Genomic DNA, 24,998 nt, shown 5'->3' on the forward strand with positions numbered 1-24,998 from the left:
CATTTTAAATCATCAGTGTTTGTCATGCAACTTGAGTGTAAGGTTTGGCGTTAACTTTATAAGGCTCCTAGTTACACAACCCCTTGTCTTGTTCCTAAGCTCTAGATACAGATACTTTACTTGTGCTATGTTTCAGCCTGTTCACTGTCGTATCAAAGCAGGGACGACGTGCTTGGTGTAGTATATAAAAGACAGGTATGGTTGTCTTAATCTGTGTGGTAATTATAGCCTGTGACTTGTTGATTCAAGATCACACAGCTCAACAGTAATCCAATGTAATCATTATTAAAATCCCCCTGCATGCCTTATCACCCCCATGGCTAGCCCCTGCCTAATGTGCCAACATGGCTTGTTCGCTTTGTACTTTTTTCCAAGGTTTTTTCAGGTAAGCATTTTTGAGTGGTTGTGGAGATGAAGTGGTCGCTGTTTAACAGTTGACCATGTTTGGAAAGGTAACAAGAACATGTGGATTTGGGAAACGGAATATATGCCAAAGAGACGATGTTAGGGCTCATGTGTGGTTTCTATGAGTGAGTGAGTGAGTGAGTGAGTGAGTGGCATTATGTCACTTTTAGTAATATTCCATCAATATCCCGACAGGAGACTCTAGAACTCCGTTTCACACCTTGTACCCATGAGGGAAAACGAGCAAACCCTTCAACCAATCTCCTAGTTGCCCCCCTCTGATTTAATAACCAACTTGTAACATGGTTCAGTTTCACTTGGTAAAATGCACATTCAGAATAACCAGTGAAATGAAGACTGATAAAGGGATCACAGTGGTTTAGTGAGAGTGGAAGTGTGTTTGTGATAAACTATTGAATATCCAAGGAAGTGCTAAGTTAGCTGAAAGTTCAGAGTCCAGTGCTGGCATTTGAACCACTGACTTTCTGATCCAAGCTTAGACACATGTTTTAAGGCCAACCAGCATGTTTTAGACCCACCTGCATGTTTTAGGCCCACCTGCATGTTTTCAGGTCAGCCAGAATGTTTTTAGACCAACCAGCATGACCAAGGGTCAGTTATGTCATATCTAAAATGGAGGTAAAATTATCTTTCCCATTGCATGATGGCTACTGGGCCTAGATTTTCCACAGTCTTGAGTCCAACCATTTATTTGAAGAAATACGGTAGTCCATGGTCCCTTACATAGCTTTCATGACATGTGAGATAGACAGGGGATTTCTAATAAGGCAGGCATGTTATCACATTTAAGACAACCACTCTAGGATGTGTGCAACTATGTTATATAAACCATTCTTGTGAAGATTATTAGGCAACATTAGGTAGCTTATGAGGGCTTGAGATTTATAGCTTCTTGTCTGTTTTTGTGTACAATCAAATCACAGAAATCAAAGTACTTGAAATACTGGAAACTAATTAGAGATAGCAAAGTCCAGACCAAAGTGACTGCTCTACCTGAGGAGATTTACATTTGATTTACCTTTAGTATTATACATAGAATGATATGAAATGGAGACCTTAACAGTGCATGAACATTTATTTGCACATGTGTGAACTGCCCTATATCAACACTCATATAATTCTGCTATCTCTTTTGAAATTCCACGTTTTATATTTTATGATCCTATATAGTCTGGTGTTTAAACTAAGTTCTCATGCACCAGGCATGCAAGGGGTAAGAAGACTGTCATGTCACAAGTTTGACAAGACCAACTTTACTAGATTCACAGAGACCATGAGGTATGCCCACTGGTCATGACCTTTAGGATCAGCTGGTTCTGTGTTTGAATCTCAGATTCACCTTCAGTGTATGTGAGAATAAAACAAATGTGATTTGTGATCAGACTTATTATTTCTTTCCCAGATTTGAAAAACTAACTTCTTGGAAGGATGCTGTGTAGGAGTTTTGCAGAAAGTGAAAATTGTAATTCAAACCAGTTGGAAGAAAATCATAATTGGTGAAGTTTTGTCATACCTGTGTAAACTTTTTTTTCAGAGTTTATAGTATCATATTTTAAAAGAGAACAAACTACCAGTGTAATTTAAAGTTGTGATTGGTTTCTTTACAGCAGAAAAAGAGGAGTGAATAGGCATAATGTTCAGTTTCAGTAAATGTTATGGGGTAGAACTGAATGAAATGTGTAGAACACATAGCCACCTATTTATGACAGAAAGGTATTTCAGGTGATATCTTGTGGCATTTATAGTCTCACCTGTACTCTTGTAGCATTATATAATGCAGAGCTGACAAATTAGCAGGGAGACTTACCGGTGACTCGTAAAACAAACAATTGCACTTATTTATGGATTGTTAATTTGATTTCAAATCAGGATCAGTCATCTCATGACAGAACCTTTATAGCTGCTATGTAAGAGTTGTTTTTGATGAAAGCAACGTTCTGAATCAAGAGGATCTGTGGTAGGATAAGACATAGAGCCGAAGATATACCCGGGCTTATTCACATTCATCGACTGTTTGCAATAAGTATTCCTTTGAAACGACACGGATTAAAATTCCTGAACGCCTTAGCTGTTACTTCTGTGTAGAGTAGCAGTGGTAATCGGTGTCATATGAATCAGACATTACCATTTTTTCATGGCAATCAAATTCATCTTTATATAAGTTTTTCATCTCATTTCTTCAAATAAGGCATATGATGGTCTTAATATGATGGGGCCTGGGTGAGTTATCAGTAATTGAAATCAGAAATTACAAACGGTAATAGTCCCTAGAATTAGACTGGAGATTTTTTATCAATGCTTTTCGCATTTGGACTCCCCTCCGCAAGACACCTTAAAGCAAAGGCTTTTAAGATTTGTTTGGACTCAGTGAAGCAGTTGTATGGAGAGCATCATTTCACGCTTTCCCATCTCCACTTCAGAAGCATGATCTGACATTGAGAATGTTTCATAAAACATAAAAATCATTTTAAAAGTATGTGTGTATTGTAATTGTACAGTCCAGAGATATATCACTTTCAGAAGTAGGAACTATATAAGCTTGATTTCATCTTTATTTCACTTCGTACCATCACCAACATGTACCAACGTTGCAAACTTTGGTCACACCTAATTTCCCAAATATGTTTTCATGTTTGTATGTCAATAAATAGTTGGCCATTTTGTAGATATACTACATGAAGATTAAAATTAATAACTCTCTTACTTAAATGTACAATAGGTTAAATGTCGTCTCTCACATGCTGATTTTTCATTACTATTGCGTCTACAGAGGGTCTTATTTCAATAGAAAACATAAAATTTTAATATCAGAACTTCGAAAGGAGTTTAATGTGATTTTAAATTGTGATTGCCTTTTTCAAATCCAGACAAACGACATTGTTGTCATCAAGCATGGAAAGTAATTTTTTGATAAATCATTAATGTATATTTATGTTGTTTATAACCTTTCAGAACGCTGTCATTGAAGTCAAAGAGAACAGGTATATGTTTTAAGGATGACTTCACTCAACATTTTAACTTTTTACTGCTTTTTTGTTTTCAAACAATTCAGAAACCATTATATTTGAATCCATTAATATTGATGAGCTGTGTCACAGAGATATACTTGATAAAAGTCTAAACTATTTGTAAATTCCATTTTCAATATATGTCCTCCCTCTTTATGTGCCATCTCAACGTAGGATATGATTCAATCTCATAATTTGAGGATTGTATGTGTTATTTATGATGAATGGTATTTGTGTGCTTGAAGTTAATTCATATGATTGCAAGACGCCTCCTACTGCTTCCATCTCGAGTTGTAGCGTGACACGATCGTGTGCCTCAATCATTGACTGAATTATCACATGTTTGTATGTGCCTCACTCAATGGTGGCTCAAGAAACTGTTGAAAAAGAAGCCCCTTCTACACAATAGGCCCAACCATCCAGGGGACCAGTCAGTGTCATAAAAGAATTCAGGGTCTGCCTTATCTGCCAATTGATGATCCCTTTAAACGTGTGTGCCTACCACTCTGTATGATGACAAATTGGGGAAGTCCTGCCCATTGTCGTAGAAAAGATGAGATAAACTCCTCATAGATTGAACACTTCACAGGGGAGTAGTGATCTCTGATGGGAAATTCATGTCGTACATAGTTACAACTGATGCAAACAATAGACCAGACATTCTTCTGTATTAAATGCTTTTTTGGTTGACCTTCCATGTTGTAAACTGGACATAGAGGCTCATAAGGTCTTCGCGTGTCAGTGACAACAGATCTTCATGTTTGTCTGCCTTGTTTCAGCATTTAACCCCAATTTGTCACTTGAGTATTCCTGTGCTGCCCCCTGGTGTGAAATTCAGGAAGGTTGGCACACGACTCTGACAAGAGTTTGACGTTATCTGCCATGCAATGAAATCATCTTACATTTCAGACACCACTGACTTAATCACATTGATCAGACACTCCACAATTTAATTTACTCTGCTTGTAAAAACTGACACCAAGCGTGCCAACTTAACTTTGTTGTGACTATCTTATTTGTCTCATATTAACTGCACACTCTCATATTTATCAGCTGATTAATTGGACATATTAATTATCATGATGTAGATATGGTCCCCTGCTAAGCTGTTTGGTGCTCTTTGCATTCTCTGCATTCATAGACAGTTGTTTTTCAAATGATTTTTAAAGTATGAGAAACTGATGTTGTGATTTTTAAATAGTCCTCATTACAGGGGCAGAAATATTTGTAATTGTCACAGTTTCAAGTTTATCATACATATTTTCTTACATTTAAGGCCTAATACGTGTTTATTTGCTCCACCAAGAATGTGACCTAAAATTCAATGTTGGTGGTAAAAAATTTCAATTTTAAGATAAGTAGTGCTATTTGTGAATGAAAGATTTTAGGATAGCTGGATACCCTAAGTTAACTGATTGATTTTTTAATTTTTTGTTTGAGAAGAGATTCCATATACATTAATCACCACTGCTGTCAAAAAGCAATGACATAATCTATGGGATTTTGTTATCATTTATCAGCTGTAGCAGAGAGAATATTTTGTGAAAGTCATTAACATTATTCTAAATTTCAGCATGTCTTATTTTTTTTTTTTTCGCTGAAAAAAAATGTTATGCCATAATAATATTGCAGGTGATGCTCCTGAAAGAGTGAGTGAGTGAGTTTAGTTTTACACCGCACTCAGCAGTATTCCAGCTATATGGCAGCGGTCTGTAAATAATCGAGTCTGGACCAGACAATCCAGTGATCAACAACATGAGCATCGATCTGCGCAATTGGGAACCGATGACAAGTGTCAACCAAGTCAGCAAACCTGTCGCCTCTTACGACAAACATAGTCGCCTTTTATGGCAAGCATGGGTTGCTGAAGGCCTATTATACCCCAGGACCTTCACGGGTCTGCTTCTGAAAGATTCACAAGGGGACACTTATACCATTATTTTACACAAATGTGCCTAGTGTGTGTGCAAATGTATGAAATGCACACAGAGAATGTAACCTAGAGCCTCAGGGGCACGAATATTTTCATTGTCCATAATTCTCAAGGAGAAATGTTGAGGTCCAGTAATTAGGGAATATTAACATAACTGTACACTTCACCTGCTCATTCCTCAGTGGGATCCTCAAGCATCTTTGAAATTAATATTTGAGGGTCCTCAGGACTTTTAGTTATGTAGGGCAGTGTGACTGAGTATTGTTTTATGTTGCTTTTTTGCAGTTTCATGGGGCTTCACTCATTGTACCCTTGTGTGAATCAAACCTGGTCCAAGGGTTGATCAGGGAATGCTATAACCAGTCTACTCCACCATTGTGTAAGTCAGGGTAAAACCCTGCATCAACTTTTCAGAGCAGTATAACTAGTGATTCTTCATTGCATGTATCAAGTGAAGTATTGTGTATTTTGCCACCTACAAATGGAAAAAGAAAAAATAAGCAATTTTTCACAGCCTAAACCTATTCTGACATGAAGTACAAGCAAACTTTTATGTACTTTGCAACAAATAAAAGGGAAAAAAAGACTGATAGAATCTGATGAAATTTGAGATTAATGTTTATTTGATCAGTTGCTATTAGTCTGTGTAGACCATAGCAACAGACATGTCCATCGATCAACAATAACTGGCAGTCCCACAAAAATACTCCAAACGTCATTTATTAACATGTGCAGCCTACCCCGTAGATAGTCTTGTACTAACTTTAGTTAACTAAGGCAAACAACATATGGATTTATTGACAGTCTCTACTCTATAAATGTAAAGATGAGCTATTTTTGGTTTCTAATCTATTTCATATTGAAGTTGTATGCTACCCTAAGAGCTACCCAGACTTTGAGAAAGGAGATCAATGTCTGTATCGACTCAATTTTTGTTGCCTCAAGGACACAGTGTGTAAACTTTGTTCTGCTTTCTTAATTGATAAGAAAATATGCAGACTATGCTCTTTTTGTTTCTGTATTTATCTGTCAATGAGCTGTTGCCTTTTATGCTAACAGTTAGTGGGAGTTAGATGTCTGGTATATAGCACAAACTGTCTTTGAATTCAGTCTCAAGTACTCAGATATTTTATCATTGATCATTCTGTGTCCTTAAAAAGTTGAAAGAACTAAAGTTTCAAAGTAACATTCTTTAAACAAACACTGTTAAATGTGGGATTCAAACCCATGTTCATGGCTTTCAAGAAGATCCTAAATAGGAATTGGTATTTTGGGAAATATTTCAAAAGTCAAATGTTGCCCAGAATGAATTTATTCGTTTGTATTTAAGAACCCTTCTATTTATAGTCAACAAATCAGGGAAGGTAGACTTTTCAAGCTTTGTTCACAAATTTGATCATTACTGTTTAGTAAACAGACTTTGTGTAAATAATAAGTATGCAAATTTCCTATGATATCACACAGCAGTATGATTTATAATGGAAATTCATTAGCCAAAATTAATAATCAAATTAGAAAGGCCATTTTATGATCATTCTAGATACCACAGATGTGATACTTCAAGCTAATGTCTAAATATGACCAAGTCTGTGAGCCAGTATGAATTCTGTACCGTATGAGTTGTCTCTTATACTCCTGTGGATATTGTCAGTATCCTCTCTTGTCCCTGTTTAGTATATTGAGACATAGGTAATCAAGTGTTCTTTCTTAAAAAACTCAGCTGTTAATGTTGTTCAAGTCTGCTACCTGTTGTCAAGTGTATTTTCATACTACCTGTATTGATGTGCTTATGGATAATAGTATCTTTGTAGGTTTTGTGCAGGAGTTATGAATGAAGCATACATAAGCTTTACAGTCAGGGGGGTTGATGAGGAATTCGGTTACCCCATTGATGGGGATCTTTCTGTCAGTAAGAATATGTTTACTGAACTATTTCCTGTTCTGCCCGGAAAGAAGGAAGGTCGGTGGTTCATCTCCATGATACTAAAAGACTTTGAGAAATGGTACTTGTTACCACCACTGAATTCCGCTAGTCTTGACTGTGACATTAAACCCTGGTTGTCCTCAGCTCATTGTCCATGGAAGCATTCAGAATAGTATATCCATTGTCCGGAGTTTGGGGCAAGGTGGGACTTTCCTAAGTACTTGAGGATTTCTCCTAAGCTGTTTGAATCTAGGGCCCTACAAGTTTCATGTATTTACCTTTGACACCCTTTGTTTTTTCATGCTTACTTTGGAACAGTGTCCAAGCATGAAAGAGTGAATGAGTGAGAGAGTGTGGTTTTACACCACTTTCGGCTATATTTCAGGACTGTCATCACAGAGGATACCAGAAATGGGCCCCTCACACAGTACCCATGAGGGGAATTGTGGATGACGGCCAGATGCTTCAGCTGAGAGTACCAATCACAACTTCACTTCTTAAATTATCTAACCAATTATAAACTTAGCAACACAAATGATACAGGTACTTTGAAAGAGGTAGAAGGAGTTCTTTCATATATTTTTTTAAAGTTTCAGACCTGTTAATTTGTCTGTATGATTTCCTCCCAAATCTGAGTTGCACTGCGAACAAACCTTCGTGGCTGCGAGTGCTATATTTGTTGACACAGGCAAGCCTTGTTGTATTGGTGGCTTAACTGACTGGCTACTGTGAGGATATGGAAGCCAGCACTGGGATGTAATAAATTTTAAATAAATGATGACATATACCCTGGAGGTTATTGAGGATGTGATGAAAGTTGAGTTATACCAAACTGAGAGCCTTGGGATAGCCTAGTGGTTTAAGTGTTTCCTCGTAACGCTGAAGACCCAGGTTCAGTCACTTCACGTGTGAAACTGATTTTGGTGTACCCTGCTGTGATATTGATGGAATATTGCTAAAAGTGGTATAAGATGATATTCCCTGTAGCAAGCATTACTCTTACAGCTTCCTTTTTGTATTGGATCATCTCATAATATTTGTTGACTCCATGCTTTGGCTATATGTAGTTCTTTCATAAATTCATTTCACTTGTCACACCAAAACCCTCCAATCACTTTGATAAAATATTACACTGTGTAAAGCCCAGTTCTGATGTCTCCTGTCCTAATATTGCTGAAAGCAAAGACTTACAAAGCCTAAAAGCTGTATACACAAATTATGTTAATGTCTATGAAACAGCTTGTTTATTGCTAAACAACATTTCAACAGCCCTTGATATTTCACTTGCACCGGGTGTCTGTGGTGTGCACACTGGTCTCATGCTGTTCAGAAGACTGGACCATTGAGTTTCAACTAAAGGTCACCAACAAAGTATGCTGGGGTAATATAAAAGTGTGGCAATGACTGAGACACTCCCACTCAGTTTACTAGGGGTTAAGGAACAACTCAACGAGAAGCCATGCACATCATTGGAGGACCACATTGAATCAATGGATTGTTATGATATATGATAGGCATATAACTGCTTTTATTTTACAACAATGTTGCTATTAGCTGTATCACTGACGTTATACATAGTTGACCATTGTAAACCCAACACCTTTCAAGTGAGTGTTAACAGTAGATAACTCAGATCCATTGAAAGGCAAGGTTGTGTGTAACAGTAATACATGTCTACATGTTGTATATCATCATTATTCTAATTGAAATACAGCGTGTATTTCAGGCTTTTGAAGTTCTTCATAATAACTTCGCACCTTCGTATTTCCATCATAATTGTTTGGAATGGTGAGTGGATTATAAGTCACTGGGCCACAGGCTGTTCTGAATGATATTTGTAGATTCTTTATTCAGACTGTTCATTATTCCATAACTTTATTGAGACACCAGATACAAGGGAAATGTTTGTGGTTACCAGCTTGGGCCTAGGAAATAACCATGTTATAATGACACTGTTATGTAATGTGTAACACATAGCTGTCCTTGTTATGTGTTGACAATCCAAGACACTGTGCTCCACCCACTCTATCACAACCTTATACAAAGTCACAGTACTTTTGAGCAAATGACTATATTACCCACCCAGGACCACAGACGAAGTTTTGCCTGATAGTAACACATGGGCAGAAATTCTGTTTGGACACATCTGTGACCAGATTTCAGAACATCAGGATATATGTCTTTGGTAACACAACATCAAAGCTACACATTCAGACATACTTGTAAAACTACATGTACATGTTTTTCACATCTGCAACTTACTTGGTGTCTTTTCCATATGAATAAAAAATGCCTTTTAGTAAGTGGTCAAAAGTAGCATAGTGAGTGAGGGAGTTTTAGTTTTACATCGCTTTTAGCAATATTCCAGCAATATCGCAAGAAGGGACACCAGAAATGTGCTTCACACATTGTAACCCAGGTAGGGAATGAAACCCAGGGCTTCAGGGTGACATGCGAATACTTGAAACACAAGGCTACCCCACTGCCACCAAAGGTAGCATAGGTTTCTCATTAAAGTACAGATTTTGGTGCTGATGCTGTTGAGTCCCATGCAGGATTCAAACTAACCCTCAGAGTATGAGAGTGAGACACTGTTTGCACAAAGACAGCCTTCACTGTTTACATACATGCACAGTGGTTGTTGAAGCGACTACCCAGTTTACATGCACAAACAATGGATCTCAACACATTATTATTTTCCTTCCATCAAAGAAATTAACCACAGTAACTGTAATGTTTTCATTGTTTCATACCACTACATTTTAGCAGTTTTTCAGAAGTGCTGAGCAATGTTTCTGTAGTGCTTTAAAACTGCAGTGTTTCAGCTGAGTGTTTGTAAGTTGGCATTATTGAAATATTGCTTAGTTTGGCATTGCACAATAACAAAGCAAGCAAACAGCAATTTTCAGGATTGATCATGGGTGTGTAGGTAGGTAGGTAGGTAGGTAGGTAGGTAGGTAGGTAGGTAGGTAGGAAGGTAGGTAGGTAGGTAGGTAGGTAGGTAGGTAGGTAGGAAGGTAGGTAGGTAGGTAGGTAGGTAGGTAGGTAGGTAGGTAGGTAGGTAGGTAGGTAGGTAGGTAGGTAGGTAGGTGCAGATAAGCCTTGGCCATATCAGTATGATACCCATAGTGGGTATTTCTATTTTCAAGTGGGTATCTATAAGTACTTTTAAGTACCCACCATGTTTATTGTTTATTCCTTTATAAAGTAAGATAAAAATCCTCCCCAAAGCTAATACAGTGTTATCCACTTTGAGAAATAATATGTGCCTCAGTCTAGATCCGTTTGGTATATTAGGATTGCCTCAAAGGCAATACTGACGGTCCTCAGACTTCCCCCATACACCCACTGTGGTTATCTTCACTTGTTTTCGCTGAGTTATGACATTTTTTATGAACACTATGAAAACGTGTCTTCGAAAAATTGACCAACTTTTGAGGGCGATAACTCTGAAACTATTCAAGATGTTGACTTGCAAATTAAGCATTCCAGGGTATGGGCTTTCTAACCTTTAAGACAGGTACTGTCAAAACGCAAAAATCGATGAAAATTTCAGTTTTTTAAAAATAGTGGAAAATATATCATGGTGGCCAACTTCCGCTATGCATTGAAACGATGGGGAATGGGGTTGTCTACATTGAGTAAAAATTAGGTCCATTTAGCTCTTATAGTTTTGGAGATATTAAGGGTGCAAGATCTTCACATTTTGAGTTGTCTGCCCTTACCAGAAGGCGGAGGTTGGGATTTTTTGTTCATTGTATTCCTTTCAGCATACAGACTATCATCCCTGAAAGTTTCATTGAATTTGTGCCAGTGGTTAGGTCAGGAGAGCTGGTACAAAAATCATGCAAATAATAATAATATTCAGATAATAACAATAATAAAGTCTGGAAGACCTAGTCAGGTGACATACCAGCCATGTTATCACACTAACACATTTGTTTTTTTGTTTTTCAAAAAATTCCCTTTGTGTTGTTTTGCTTTCAAACCCTGAATTCCTAATGTTACAAGTTCATTTAAAATATCACCTGCAATGGATTGAAATACAACACATGCCTATTAATACATCTAGTAGTCCTCTAATGAAGTGTTTTTCTGTTGCAAGCATAAAAAGTACATATTTTACTTTAAAGGTCACATGCAACCAAAAAATCTGACATAATTAAGACACAGAGATCACTTATTCATGATATATATAATGCATTGCAGAGCTGGTGGGTGTGCACTCAAGTGTGACAGAGTCTTTTCATTGGCCACTGGTTCATTTGCCAATACGCTTAGCCAGCTCTTTTTTTTATGGCATGTAAGTCTGATAGGTGTTAATTTCAAATTACATGTGGTCAGTAATTGAAGTTGTGCATTGCATATTGTCATTAGCAGACAGGCAGGCTGACATGTACATGTCAATAAACACAATCAACATGTTTTGTTTTTTTTTTATGTAACAAGTATATTTACTTGTTTGTGTACACAACCAAGATTAGACTACTGCTCATGACTTCACACTCCATTTCAAGCTCCACGAACCTATTCACTGCGCATGCGTTATGAGCGCAGCGCAGCATAGCTGTTGAAACCACTTTTTCCCCCAGCACTGGGGGGAAAATTAGTGAATCATTTGAAATCTTAATTCGTGGGGGGCTTTTCTTTCATCGCGTTTTATTTCAACTTTATAGGTTGAATTGTCATTTTTGATGGAAAAATTTTACATTCGATGGGCTTGAATTGATATGATACGCAACATGATTTTGATGTATTGGGTAAATTGGTTTAGTTTGACAAAGCGTAACCATAAATATTTAGTGTTTTTTCATATGCTGGTATTTATTTTTCTTGCATATTTCAACTTTTCTATTGCATAATTTACACAGCTTATCTCTCTCTCTCTATCTCTCTTTCTCTCTCTCTCTTTCTCTCTTTCTCTCTCTCTGATGAAAGTGCTGGTATTTTTTCCCTTAATCATTGTACATTAATCTCAATGGTGCATTGTATTATCAATCAGAACTCCCTGTGGATCAAACAATTTAATAGCACTGCATTTCAATACAAACATGCTTTCCATTGAAATAGAGAGTAACATTTAACATAGAAATGCTAAAAATTGCTTTTTCAAAGATTAATCAATTAAGCCCTTAGTCTCCAGATAGTCACTCTGATAGGACTCTTTCAGTGTTGTCACAAGCCCTAGTGTACAGTACACAACCCTGTGCACTTAGAAGAACCGACGAATCCGTTGGTATATGACCAGATGGTGGCCACATGAACAGGTGCATACACCTAGTTGCGGGTACAGCAACGTGCAGTAGACTTGGACAAAGTGCTGTGACTATGTGTCGTAGTCCACCCAGCTGCCAATTGGGTAACTCGTTAGAACGAGAGAGCCACAATAAACTCGATGCGCCAAGTGGCAGCAAGAGTTGTATACTCCCCAGGGAGTTGAGATTGAAATGCGATGTGCTGTTGAGATCGACATCCAGTGATCGAGGGAAAAGTACCAGCGCCTTGAGCATGCACTAGTGGGTGGATATGTGCGCTATCTATCTATCTATCTGTCTGTCTGTCTGTCTGTCTGTCTGTCTGTCTGTCTGTCTGTCTATCTATCTATCTCTCTGTCTATCTATCTATCTATCTATCTATCTATGTAATGCTGACATGCAGTTACATCAATATGTTGCTATATGACACAGAAATGAGTAATTTACAGTGTATTCAAGTCATAGCTGCATTAAAATTATGCCTTGTTACTAGTAGACAATGTTGTGTGTAAAAGTTTGCTCAGTAGGTGATGGACAGGCAAATTCGCTTGATCAATCTCACTCACTCACTCACTCACTCACTCACTCATTCAGTGTAAAGTAACATCCTTAGTCCCATATCTCCAGGCTCCTGTCCTACACAAAGCTGTTCCTGGTTCATACTTGCTTGATCTCGCTCACTCACTCATCATACCGGCCACATGACAACAAGGCTCTCCACTATGTCCCCAACCTCAACTCACAACTGCCCCCAGCCCCTAGCCCCTAGAAGGCATATATGAAGACAGTTTTCTCCAATGTCCACCCCTGAACCCCACCCAACCCCCATATGCTTACTGGGGTAGCCTCATGGTTTAAGCATTCACCTGTCATGCTGAAGAGCTGTGTCCACTTGGGTACAATGTGTGAAGCCGATTCCTGTTATCCCCTGCTGTAATATTGCTAGAATATTGTTAAAAGCTTCATAAGATTAAAACTCACTCATTCACCACACAGTTACCCAACCACACCAGAGGTTCCTCCCAAAACTGCTGGACCACCAGCTCTCCTGATATATCTTTGAGACAGTAATGCCATAATGCATATATTCTGCACAAGCACATGCTTCAATATTTATGTATCATTTATCTTTTATCTAGCAAATGCCATAACAGTATGACATTATATCACTGATGATACATAGTAGACCCAGTGTACAACCACTATGCTCCGCCCAGGTCAATATGACATTAGACTTGACGAGTGTGGATTTGCAGGATTGGTGTACTGCCAGTATATGTAATTTCCCACAATTCATGTTTGTAGGGGAACACGAGTGTGGGCGGTATTGACTCTTCGCACCTAACCAAACCACCACGCTTAACGTCAATTGACACATCCTTTCAATTAACATTTTCTAACAGTTATTTAACTAGATTCTATTTTGAACTGGCTTCCAAGTCTACAACATTGTTGGCAGTGTTTTTCTGTGATACGGTTAAGCTTGTTTTTTGACATTATTGCCATTAAGTTTCTGTTTTTATTGAGGCTTTTGTACAATCTGTATGCACATAATGTAATGACTTAAATACATTCCCAGCAAATTAACATGTTCTCATTCAGTTGACATTTCCATTTGAAATAACATCGCCAGGTCTTCTGTATACGATGTACAACAAACAGGATATACAGATTATTAGGATGTGTCAGGAAAAGTGGTAAATTCTGTGAATCCTTTTCACCTTAGTGTTTCCAAATTGAGACATAAATGCTCATTTTTAAAATGTTACACTACTATGCATACGGTACATTCATCCCTGTGCCATGTGAAGCAAAACAAACAGGCTGTTGATCGTTTGTGTAAACACAGTTGCCAGGGAATTAGTTCTTTGAAGTATTTTAGAAAAATGAGTTGAACAGTGCAGTGCAGCATTTTTAATGCATCAGTAACAATGATTATGGTTTATTCTGGGAATTAGATGGAATCTATGATATTATTTCATAACAGCTGATCAAACTGTACTCTTACATATAACATGGATAGGTTGAAACAGCATGTTTTTGTCAAGGTCATCGTGACCTCGGATATCAATTTGTCATTATCATGTGGAGCCTAACTTGTTTGGTTTGGTGGTTGTTCAACACCGCATGCAGTAATATTCCAGCTGTTAGGGGACAGTCTGTAAATAATCGCTTCTGGACCAGACTATCCAGTGATTAACAACACGAGCATCAATCAACACAACTGGGATACGGTAACATGTCAGCCAAGTCGGCAAGCCTGATCCCATTGGTCGCCTCTTACGACAAGCATGGTTTGTGAAGACCAATTCTAACCCAGATCTTCACAGGTCAACTAGTATTTCTAATCTGGATGTTATTATGTTTAGCCATTAGCCATAATCAGCAAAGGTAGTTGTAAAACTTCTGGAAACGTACAGTTTGAGAGAGTGAGTTTAGTTTTACGCCACACTCAGCAAAATTCAGCTATATCGCAGCAGTCTGTAAATAATCGGGTCTGGGTCAGACAATCCAGTGACCAGCAACATGAGCATCGATCTGTGCAATTGGGAACCGATGACATGTCAACCAAGTTGGTGAGCCCGACCACCCGATCCTGTTAGTCGCCTCTTACAACAAGCATAGTCGCCATTAATGACCAGCATGGGTTGCTGAAGGCCTATTCTACCCCGGGACCTTCATAGGTGTACAGTTTGACTTATAGACTCAGTTGTCCACTGGTTATTAGGATATTCTGTCCTCTTTCATCTATTTCCCAACTTGTAGAGGCTGATGTGTGTAAACTGGTGTGCACAAGTGTGTATATGCTCTTCAATAAATAAAACAACAATAATAATCTCACAGTTTGGGTGTTAAATCAATGACATTGTAGACAAGAACATTTGATATTGATACAAAATTACTGACATTGTTGGGTGTAATAATGCCAGTTGAGCCCCCTACTCAAGAAACAGTAGTCAGCCATGGGGTGTGGCCTATTACTTTTCGCTTTATGTAAGTCTGAATACAAACATGATTGATTTGTTATCAAGTCGAATGTCATGGAATCACTTGCAATTTTATGTCCAATATTATCTCCAACATCAAAGGAATGTGTGTAAGCCCCAGTTCATGCAACATGGTGAAAGCAGTTCCGATGAATGTGTATACTTATGTTATATAGGTGTGCCATACCTTTTTTCTTTATGCCATGCGCAAATTTTGGGTCCAGTACTTTAAGTTAAATGAAAAGAATCATCTGAGTGTTGTTTGACAATTCTGAAATAGGTTCATTTGTAATCTAGTGGTTAAAGCATTTGCTGTTCATGTTGAAGAGCTGGGTTTGAATCCCCACATGGGTACAATGTGTGAATCCCATTTCTGTTGTCCCCTTGCCTCTATATTGCTGGAATATTGCTAAAGACAGCATAAAACAATACTCACCCACTTATTTCATTTTTGACTGATTTAGTTTATCAAATATGCTAAATATATTAAATATGTGATAATTATAGGAAAATATAGGGCGCTTATGTCCAAGTGACAACATTTACAGTATGTTTTCTTTTTAAAAACTAATATTTATGTCATATTTTTTGTAGTGGGTTGAAGGATAATCTCCATGAGTAGTATAAATCAAATCAGTGTCATGGTATAAGTGTTCATATCACCTGGAACACCTCCTACTGACATCCTTGGCACCAATTGGTTGAACTGATGTTTGCTCAGCCTATCTCCATTCTTTGATTCTGTCAGTGTTGTATCATAAACTACTTCTAACCGAGACAGTGGAGCATTGTTGTGGTGTTTCACATACCTAAAGATATAAACACAATAAATTAGTATAGGGGATCTGGGGGCCTTGGAATCTGTTCAGGAGGTCTTTTGCCAATCAGCAAATAGTACTCAAGGGTGTAGGGTCCTCCACTTTGTTTCCCCCCTTGGGAGCAATCTTCGCCCTCTCCTGACTCTTTAAGAACTCTTGAAAGGTGCTACAAGATAACTGGATGATTTGTGTAACTGAGCTGATGAGCTGCTACATCTTCCAGGTTTCCAGAATACCTTGTAACACTTAGCTTCTTGTCAAACTGTATGGTGGCACTTGGAATTTGGACTTGACGCTTTTCAAGTGGTTAATAGTTCAGCAAACATCATAAAATTGTTTTTAAAAATGGCTGATAGCAATGTAGATTTATCTGTTTTCAGTTGTGAGTGTTGGCAAGCAAGTGTTGAGTTGCAGTGTTTTTTAACAGGTCCTTTGGACAATGAATGTTCAGGACGTTTTATCCACATGCCTACGTTTGGTCACGCTACTCATACCTGTCTTTTAATTTAAATGCCAGACATTCCATGTGAGCAGTTTCTGGTCTCTCCTTTGACCCATCAAAGTGATCCTTCGCTCAGACCTGCATATATCACTTCAGCTCCTTGTTTATGTCCTGTGTCTAACCCCCACGTACACTTACTGGATCAACAATGTGTGCTGCCCATTTCTGGTGTCCCCCACTGTGAAGTTGCTAGAATATTGCTCAAAGGAGTGAATGCTGGGCAAAAGACCTCCTGAGTGGTTCCAAATCACTCACTCACTCACTCACTCACTCACTCACTCACTCACTCACTCACTCACTCACTCACTCACTCACTCACTCACTCACTCACTCTTTGACCTGTTTTCCCATTATGGCCACTTTCCCCATCTTGATCCACCTCTCCTATCTCTCACTACTCCAGCCATTGACCATACATGGGGGTTAAAAAATCCCATCACCCCATGTCCAGGTCAAGTCAGTTCTCATTTTGGGCAATCAAATAATGGTATCTTACTTGTCTGTAGGCTACTAGATAATTTCTTCTTAAGGTTTGAATCTGCAAATAAACTTTGAGTTAATTTCATATTTGCTCAAATGTAGCTATTAAATTTCACAATGATAATAAAGTAGAGTTATCTTCCTTTGCTATTTATCACTTGTCAATAGATAGTCACTAGACGTGAACAGCAAATGCAATGTTGATTTATTCTTTCATGATTACAAATCAGGAAAGGTGGAAAATTAGTCAGGAAAAGGTATTTTTTGTAAAGTCACTTGCCATGTGGCTAGTGGCTTTTTTAAATGAACCCAGCTTTTTTTTTAAAAGAAAAATGACATCCAGCTTTACACTTTCCCACTGTAAGAGCCTTCTCTCCTGTACCCTGTCCCACTGTTTCAAACTGGATCCAGCACACCATACACACTCTCTATCTGGACCGTGCCCCACTAAACACACAAAGCTGTCCCCAAGTCTTTGTGGCAGTGTCAACTTTGTGTTGTATATATTTGTAAATATAGAAACCATGTACACCTCTTCCCCACAATCTGTTCCCTGTCAGTGCATCCTCTATACCCCTTCCTCAGTATGCTGTCCTCCTCTACCCATTCCACCCCATCATGCTATCCTCCACCCACCCCATCACACTCACCATGGTCTCCACCCTCCAACACCCTATGGTTGGCTCTTCCTCTCATTAGGCCACCTGCATTTATTTGCCTACTTCCATTGTACATATCCACACCCTTCTACCCATCTATCAACATCTGCACACAATCGTTTCACAGCAACACCCATCCAAACCTGGTCATCACAACCTTTACCTTACACATTTCTATTCACAACATATTCTTCAACTGAACACACTTTCTCCTCCATACATGCTACTTGCCCTATTACATACATAAGTAGTCTACACTGTTCCCTTCTGTTGGATTACCTGGCCGATTTATCTCAGGGACAGTGCCTGAATGTGTGTCTGTGTTGGTGATGGGAAGATTTATATACACCAGTAAATTACACCATTACTTCTCTTCTGACATGGAGCCACTCAAGGAAGACATACACTATCTAGTTGAATAAATCTGTCATAATGTTTAGGACAGAACAACCTCCCAAGGTGCCCGAGTATGTACTGTATCAGACAATCTATTCCAAATATGTTATTATTGGACTGCTGGAGAGATATTTGAGCAGGTAAATAACATGTTTTTCAGTGGTGCTGGATCATATTGAACATTCAGCTAAAACTTCAATTGACTTTTTCCCTTTTACTGTAAATAGTTTTAACGCACCATGAGCATGCATGAGTGGGTGGACACTGGTGCTTTACAAATATCCACCATTATTATTATTAATATGTTTTGCAGATTACAATTGAAATGCAGCAGAGAGGGTTTGGGTGATCCTGGCACAGTCAGGCTGGTAAAACTCATCATCAGCTCAGGGCTCTCGCCCCCTTTACATGCAGCCCAGACAGCAAATGGGACTTTTCCCAGGAAACACTGCCTAGTCGAACCCGCCAAGAACTCTCCAGAGAATATGGAGGCTCCCCAACATTGCAGCCTTCTGCATTACCCACATTGTCAGAAGGGCTGTGCTCCCGGTGGAGAACCCGGATCTGCGCCAAGAGATCAGGAGGTACCAAACCAAGGGCACCGAGAACAATGGGGAGCCTGACGACAGTGTACTTGGGATACAGGCGAGACATTTCAAAGGCAAGGTCCGCATATTTATCATGCTTTTCCTGAATCTTGCCGATCACATTGCTGTCAAAAGGGACAGAAAATTCTATGATATAAATAATTTCATTAGTTTTATCAAAAAGGACAAGATCAGGTTTGCTGGCTGGACTTCGTCTCAGGCTGTATATTGGCTTATTCCAGAGAAGCTTAAAAGCATCATTTTCCAGGACGCCCTGGACAAGTTCAGGGTCGTACCATGGGTGGACCTCGGGGTCAAAGCCACAGGCATGGCGGAGACGATGGTTAAAGCAGCGAGCCATGCCATCATGTCTTTTAAGATATGCTGTGTGTGCCAAGGAAGGGCATCCTCTGACAAGGTGTTGGACAATCTCTGTGAATTCATTGCAAAGATGACATTTCATCATTTTGATTAAGAATCACATTTTGACGATTGCGAGAGGGAAGTGACTGGTCCTGAGCAGCAAAAAGGAAGCCCTCAGTTTCACATTTAAGACCAGCCGACTTCATCCAGGTGAAGGAGTTGGTTGGATTGCTGTTCTGTTCCACACACTGCATGTACACTCGATGCAATCGCTTCTCTGACAGCTTCTCCACAAAGGACTGAGTCTGGGCAGACTTGGTGAAAGACTTCACCTGGTTTACTCCTATCCAGCAGTACATCGCCATCAACAAAATCAACTTCAAATTTCAGATTGTGTCAAACAACCTTGGCAAGCTTAAAATAGCTGTGGAATTCCTTGCTTTCATCATGTGTCTTGACATGCGTCACCAGAGGATCATCCGATAAATAAATATGCGCAAAAGTACACAATATAATTCTATCATGAAGAGCCTACACATTAATGAAACCCCGACCTCCAGAATTGATTGGCATATATAAACGATTAAGAGAGGAATGAGGGTGGTGTGCACTGTTATCAGACATGATCTTTCTGGTCAGGCGGTCAAGACTCTGGATGTTTTGTTTTGTCCAATGAACTACACAATAGGAATAGGAGAGGACTGGCACAGCAAAAGTATTGGTGGCTTTGACCTTGATTTGAGCATTTAGCTTGGAGCTCCAGATTTTCTTTAAACGAGATTTATACTTGGCCCGAAGTTTATCTTAAATCTGGGCATTCTGGAGCTAGTCTTGAACTTGCATTCCAAGATAGATGTAGGCCTGATCTTCCACAAGATGCACAATAACTCCTCACCTTTGTAACCTGACCGATCCATCATTGGTTACCATGCCACGTTTCAAATGAAGAGTATTACATTTGTTGAGTCCAAATGTCATGCCAGTATTACTAGAAAAGGACTTGACAAGGAGAAATTGTTCTTTCAAATTAGTATCTCCTTTGGCAAGGAGCTTGATGTCATCCATGTAGAGGAGATTATTATTATTACCCTTTTGTTTTCTGATGAATTGTGAATGTGTATTTGAATACATTGAAAGTAACAAATACCTTTCTATAACTATGTGATAAATGCTAAAATAGGCAAAACCATTGGATTGAAACCATGGATTATTTTCCATTCCTTGAAACTGATATCGTTGGGTAATCATTAATGATCATAGATCTGAAGCAGTCAAGGATGTAAATGGCAGCTTAGCTCAAGGACCAACCAATGAAATCTTGGTTTTCAGCAATCATGCTTGCCAGGGTGATAGTGTGGTCAGGCTTGCTGACGTGGTTGATACATGTCACCATATCCCAGTTGTGTAGATTAATGCTCATGTTGTTGATCACTGGATTGCCAGTGATTACTTACAGACCAATGCCATATACCTGTATTATAAACAACAAACAAAACCTCAGAGATCAGTCTTTGGTGTAGTGCTCTATTGAGTTGCGTACAAACTGTCTTAGCAATATCATCCACCATTATCCATAACTTGAATCATAGTATTGCTCCAATAGTTAGTTAGTTTTATTCACTTTCAACAGGTAGTTGATTAGTTTAACAAGATAAAAGGGTGTGATGATTGATACAGAGCAGGGCCTGTACAAGGTCTTCCGACATAGTACAGGTTATGATTCTAACACGTAAGCTAGTGGTTAAAACAATTGCTCGTCACACCAAGGACCCGGGTTCGATTCCCCTCATGCGTAATATATGGTGTCTACGCCATGAGTTTACAGGAATATAGCTACAGATGCTTAACATCATTAACCCATTCACACATTCACACATTCTCTACTGTGAGACATTTTGGAGTTTACATATACCATTTTGGAAAAGTTGGGGATACTGGATTGACAACATTGATAAAATGCAAATGATGAAGCCAAGGAGGAAACAGATGATGAAGAGAAATTGAGGGAAAATGTGACACTTAGTTTCATTCCTTTAGATATGTTTCATCTGTTTGGATATATGTTACTTTTCCTCATATGCATTGGCAATGGCTAGCGGTATGCTCGCATAATGGAATATCCCCTATTTTTTTTAATGGTATATATTCATCCTGTCTCAGCATGGGAAGTCAAGCACTCCATTAGAAACAATCATTACCTAAAAACAACAGCATCAGCTAAGACGTTAACCCCAGCCCTTGTTTTTTTACAGTAAAATGATATTTAACATGATTTTCTGATCCAAAACACATACACAAGAATAACTACCAGGACATGCAAATGATCTGAACTGAACTTATCCTGAACTTATCTCTATGCTTGTACTGCAGTCTACAATTGTAATATAATTATTTAACATGAATATTTAACTATAATGAAATTAGATTTTAAAATCTCAGATTGTAATGCTTTGACTGGCTCTTGATTACCCAATACATTTCACTGGATTGTCTAGTCCAGAGGTTTTTACACACCATCCATATTGCTGAGTATGACATTAAAAAGACCAATAAATCAATGCATAGCTCAGGTGATAGCGTTTGAAGTATTTTATTGAATTTTTTATAAATGAATTAACTTACTATGACGAGCAGAAAGATACAACATAGCATAGTTTCTGTTCTCTCCAGTGGAGGTCTAGACGGTATCATAACAAATAATACGCACTCTTGTTTGTCAGCTGATAGGCCTTTATCAACCATGGTTTAATGGTATTTATTCCCGGGTGCCATTTTTCTCTCAATACAAATGTGTGATATGATCTCAGCGGTGGTTAGATATTACTTGATATCAAGATGTAGTACAGATCAGTCACATTGTATCAGCTGACTTAATCAGTAACAATTGACACACGGGCTAAGTGAGACATGTGACAGGTTGTTTACACGTGATTGTGTGTTTCAGGTGTGCTCATGGTGCCGTGCCGGACAAAGACGACCATCACAGGTGGGGGATCTATCTTTACGACGCAAACATTGACAGGGACCGACACTGGTGGGCATCACTCCAGGAGTCCAAATCCCGCAGGGAGGGGGTCATTGGTCTCAATTCGACTCTTTTAATGCTTCAGTGTGTGTTCCCACAGGTCATGTGACATTGTCTGCTACCTATCTACAGTAATAACTTATGAACTTCACTAAAGAGGCTAGTGTGGAAACATGACTACAGACTTGTTCTCCTAGCTCCTCAAACAAACAGCTGTGTTAAGTGCCTGTTTTAAATGCTGTTAAGTAACATATAGGCTTATCATTGAGAGACAATCAAACGTAACCTTACGTTTGATCACCAAAGTCACCTGACCTATGGGTTAATGCTAAAGACTGTGAATCACCTCTCTATTGGGGTGGTAGCGCGACAAAATACTTGTTTCATGATCCATTACACACAAACTTCGGGACAGAGACGAAAAGAAAAGAAGACGATAGATTGTATTTTGATAGTTTGTCTGCTCACTCGGTATCTCTGAGGTATCAGTGTCGACTAATTCGGTAAGAATTTCTCAAATTCGTACTTAATTATATGTGCCTCTGACGGGCCAACACAACCAAGTGAGGAAATGTCCTTTACAAAGAATGGCATGTCTTGAAACATCACCTGGTTTGTCAAAGTTCAGAAGTGGTGATATTGTGCACATGATTTTGACGTGCATAACAGCAATACTTCAGCCACCCGCTCACGGCATCTGACCCCTGATTACAACAGGGATTCCCGAAATTGCTCTCCCAGTTTAGCCTTACATCCATCACAGGTGTGTATTGGCCTCGACCATTTGAGTGCCCATACCGTAAATATACCGCTACAAGTTCCTTTAGGCTGGACAGTCGCAGAGCCATGTGAAAATCGAAATAGTTCTAAAGCGTGAAGAGAGAGAGTTCTAGAGAATGAAAGTTGGTGGTCCATACTGAGACAAAATAAAGGCATGAAATATATTTTTGCATGTCATTATCTTATGTTTTTTACAAGAGGGACATATATTTTGAGTAATCTGAAGCGATGTATTGTGTCCTTACATACTGTGTCTTTAATGTATTATTTATATGAAATTTGTAGATGTATATGATCTGTGTTGTAAGGTGATCTGTGAAAGGTACAGACCATAAAATCAGGAATGATCAAATATGTGTGTGACAGAAACTAATGAAGTTTGATGTGACTTTTTCATACACATATTGTACAATATCATAAAACTCTGGAACCCTTGCCTTTATCCAAATGCTGTTTGATTCTCAAATTTTGAATTGGGACTGAGTAATGGAGGCATTTATGAGCCAATGTAATTGCTGCATAAGAATAGCATGGTGTCCAAATTAGAATACAGTCCTAGCAACCTGTGAAGCTCAGAATATTGATCATTAGTTTATTTGGTTATCATTTGATTATCTAAAGGCTTACTAATCACAGAAGGGCTTGGAGCAGCAATATAGAGGCGACTGATGGGATCGGGTGGTCAGACTCGCTGACTTGGTTGACACATGTCATCGGTTCCCAATTCCGCAGATCGATGCTCATGTTGTTGATCACTGGATTTTCTGGTCCAGACTTGATTATTTACAGACCGCCGTCATATAGCTGGAATATTGCTGAGTGCGGCGTAAAACTAAACTCACCCACCTCACTACAAACTGAAATAATGGAGATTTGAATTATTAAAATAACAAAAATTGGCATCAAGTTCCCATTTTTAAATAATCAAACAGTGTAGTGCCAGAGTTGATATGATCAAAACTATCCAAGGATCGACACCACCACCGTGGCACTAAATGCAGGGACCAAGTTTTTACTTCAAGACAGCTGTATCCTCAACACTTCAAAGTTCAGCACAACAATGTGCTGTACCACTATTTGTGCTTTATTGAAAATACAAATCATTTCACTGGCTGTAGTTGGAACATATTTTAGAGACTGTACAGTAAAAACAACCCAGCCAAGCATAAAAGCCAGACATACGTGGTCATATATATGAAAGCGATCAGCCAACTGGTTACTCTCTGCCTGTGTGCCTATTGTACTCTGTTCTTAACTGGCATTTAAACTGCCCCCTAGCATTACAGGTGAAACTTCACCCTTTATTCATACCCCTGGGCTGATTGGAGGTGCCTCTTTGAAATGTAGCACAGAAGCAATTTGTCAATTGGTAAAGATTCAGAGCATTCAAATAAAATATGATGTATTAAAGTACCATTAAGTCAAGTTAGGCTCAGTGGGATGGAAATATGCTGGTTGATCTGACTTAATGTCACCAACACATCAAATCAACTTGGGTATTTCACATTTAAACTAGTGTTATTGCTCAATTAAGACGTTTTCTTGCATTCTTCAGGAAACTCCCATGAGAATAGGCTTTGAGGCTGCCCACTTGGTTTGGTGTCATGAAAAAGGAAAAACATCACTGAAGATTGCAAATTAATATTTGGAATTTTTACACAAAATTACTTGCTACAAAATTGTATTGATAATATGTGTTGTTTCTTTACTTAGGGACTGGTAATTTTGCATAAGGGCTTTCTTTTCTTGGAAATTGAAATTAAAAAGAAATGTCACTAAGATATGAATTGAGAAAACAATATTCCTTATTCATTACTTCTTTGAGTGAAAAATTATTCATTGTATTTTATGTTTT

General features: G+C 38.6%; 1 protein-coding gene across 2 annotated transcripts in view; it reads left to right on the plus strand.

Moving 5' to 3' along the window:
- Positions 1-24,045, plus strand: part of LOC137295539 (cysteine-rich DPF motif domain-containing protein 1-like) — a 66,936-nt gene extending 42,891 nt beyond the window's left edge. The window contains exon 6 of one of the 2 annotated variants that reach the window (XM_067826922.1): positions 22,283-24,045. The gene's annotated coding sequence lies outside the window, so the exon portion shown is untranslated. Of the gene's footprint in view, positions 1-136; positions 185-22,282 lie in introns of those variants that run through there. The other variant, XM_067826923.1, reaches the window with a different exon arrangement.
- The last annotated feature ends 953 nt before the right edge of the window (positions 24,046-24,998 follow it).

Source organism: Haliotis asinina, chromosome 9 (assembly GCF_037392515.1).
Source record: "Haliotis asinina isolate JCU_RB_2024 chromosome 9, JCU_Hal_asi_v2, whole genome shotgun sequence".
In the NCBI taxonomy this organism is placed as follows: domain Eukaryota; kingdom Metazoa; phylum Mollusca; class Gastropoda; order Lepetellida; family Haliotidae; genus Haliotis; species Haliotis asinina.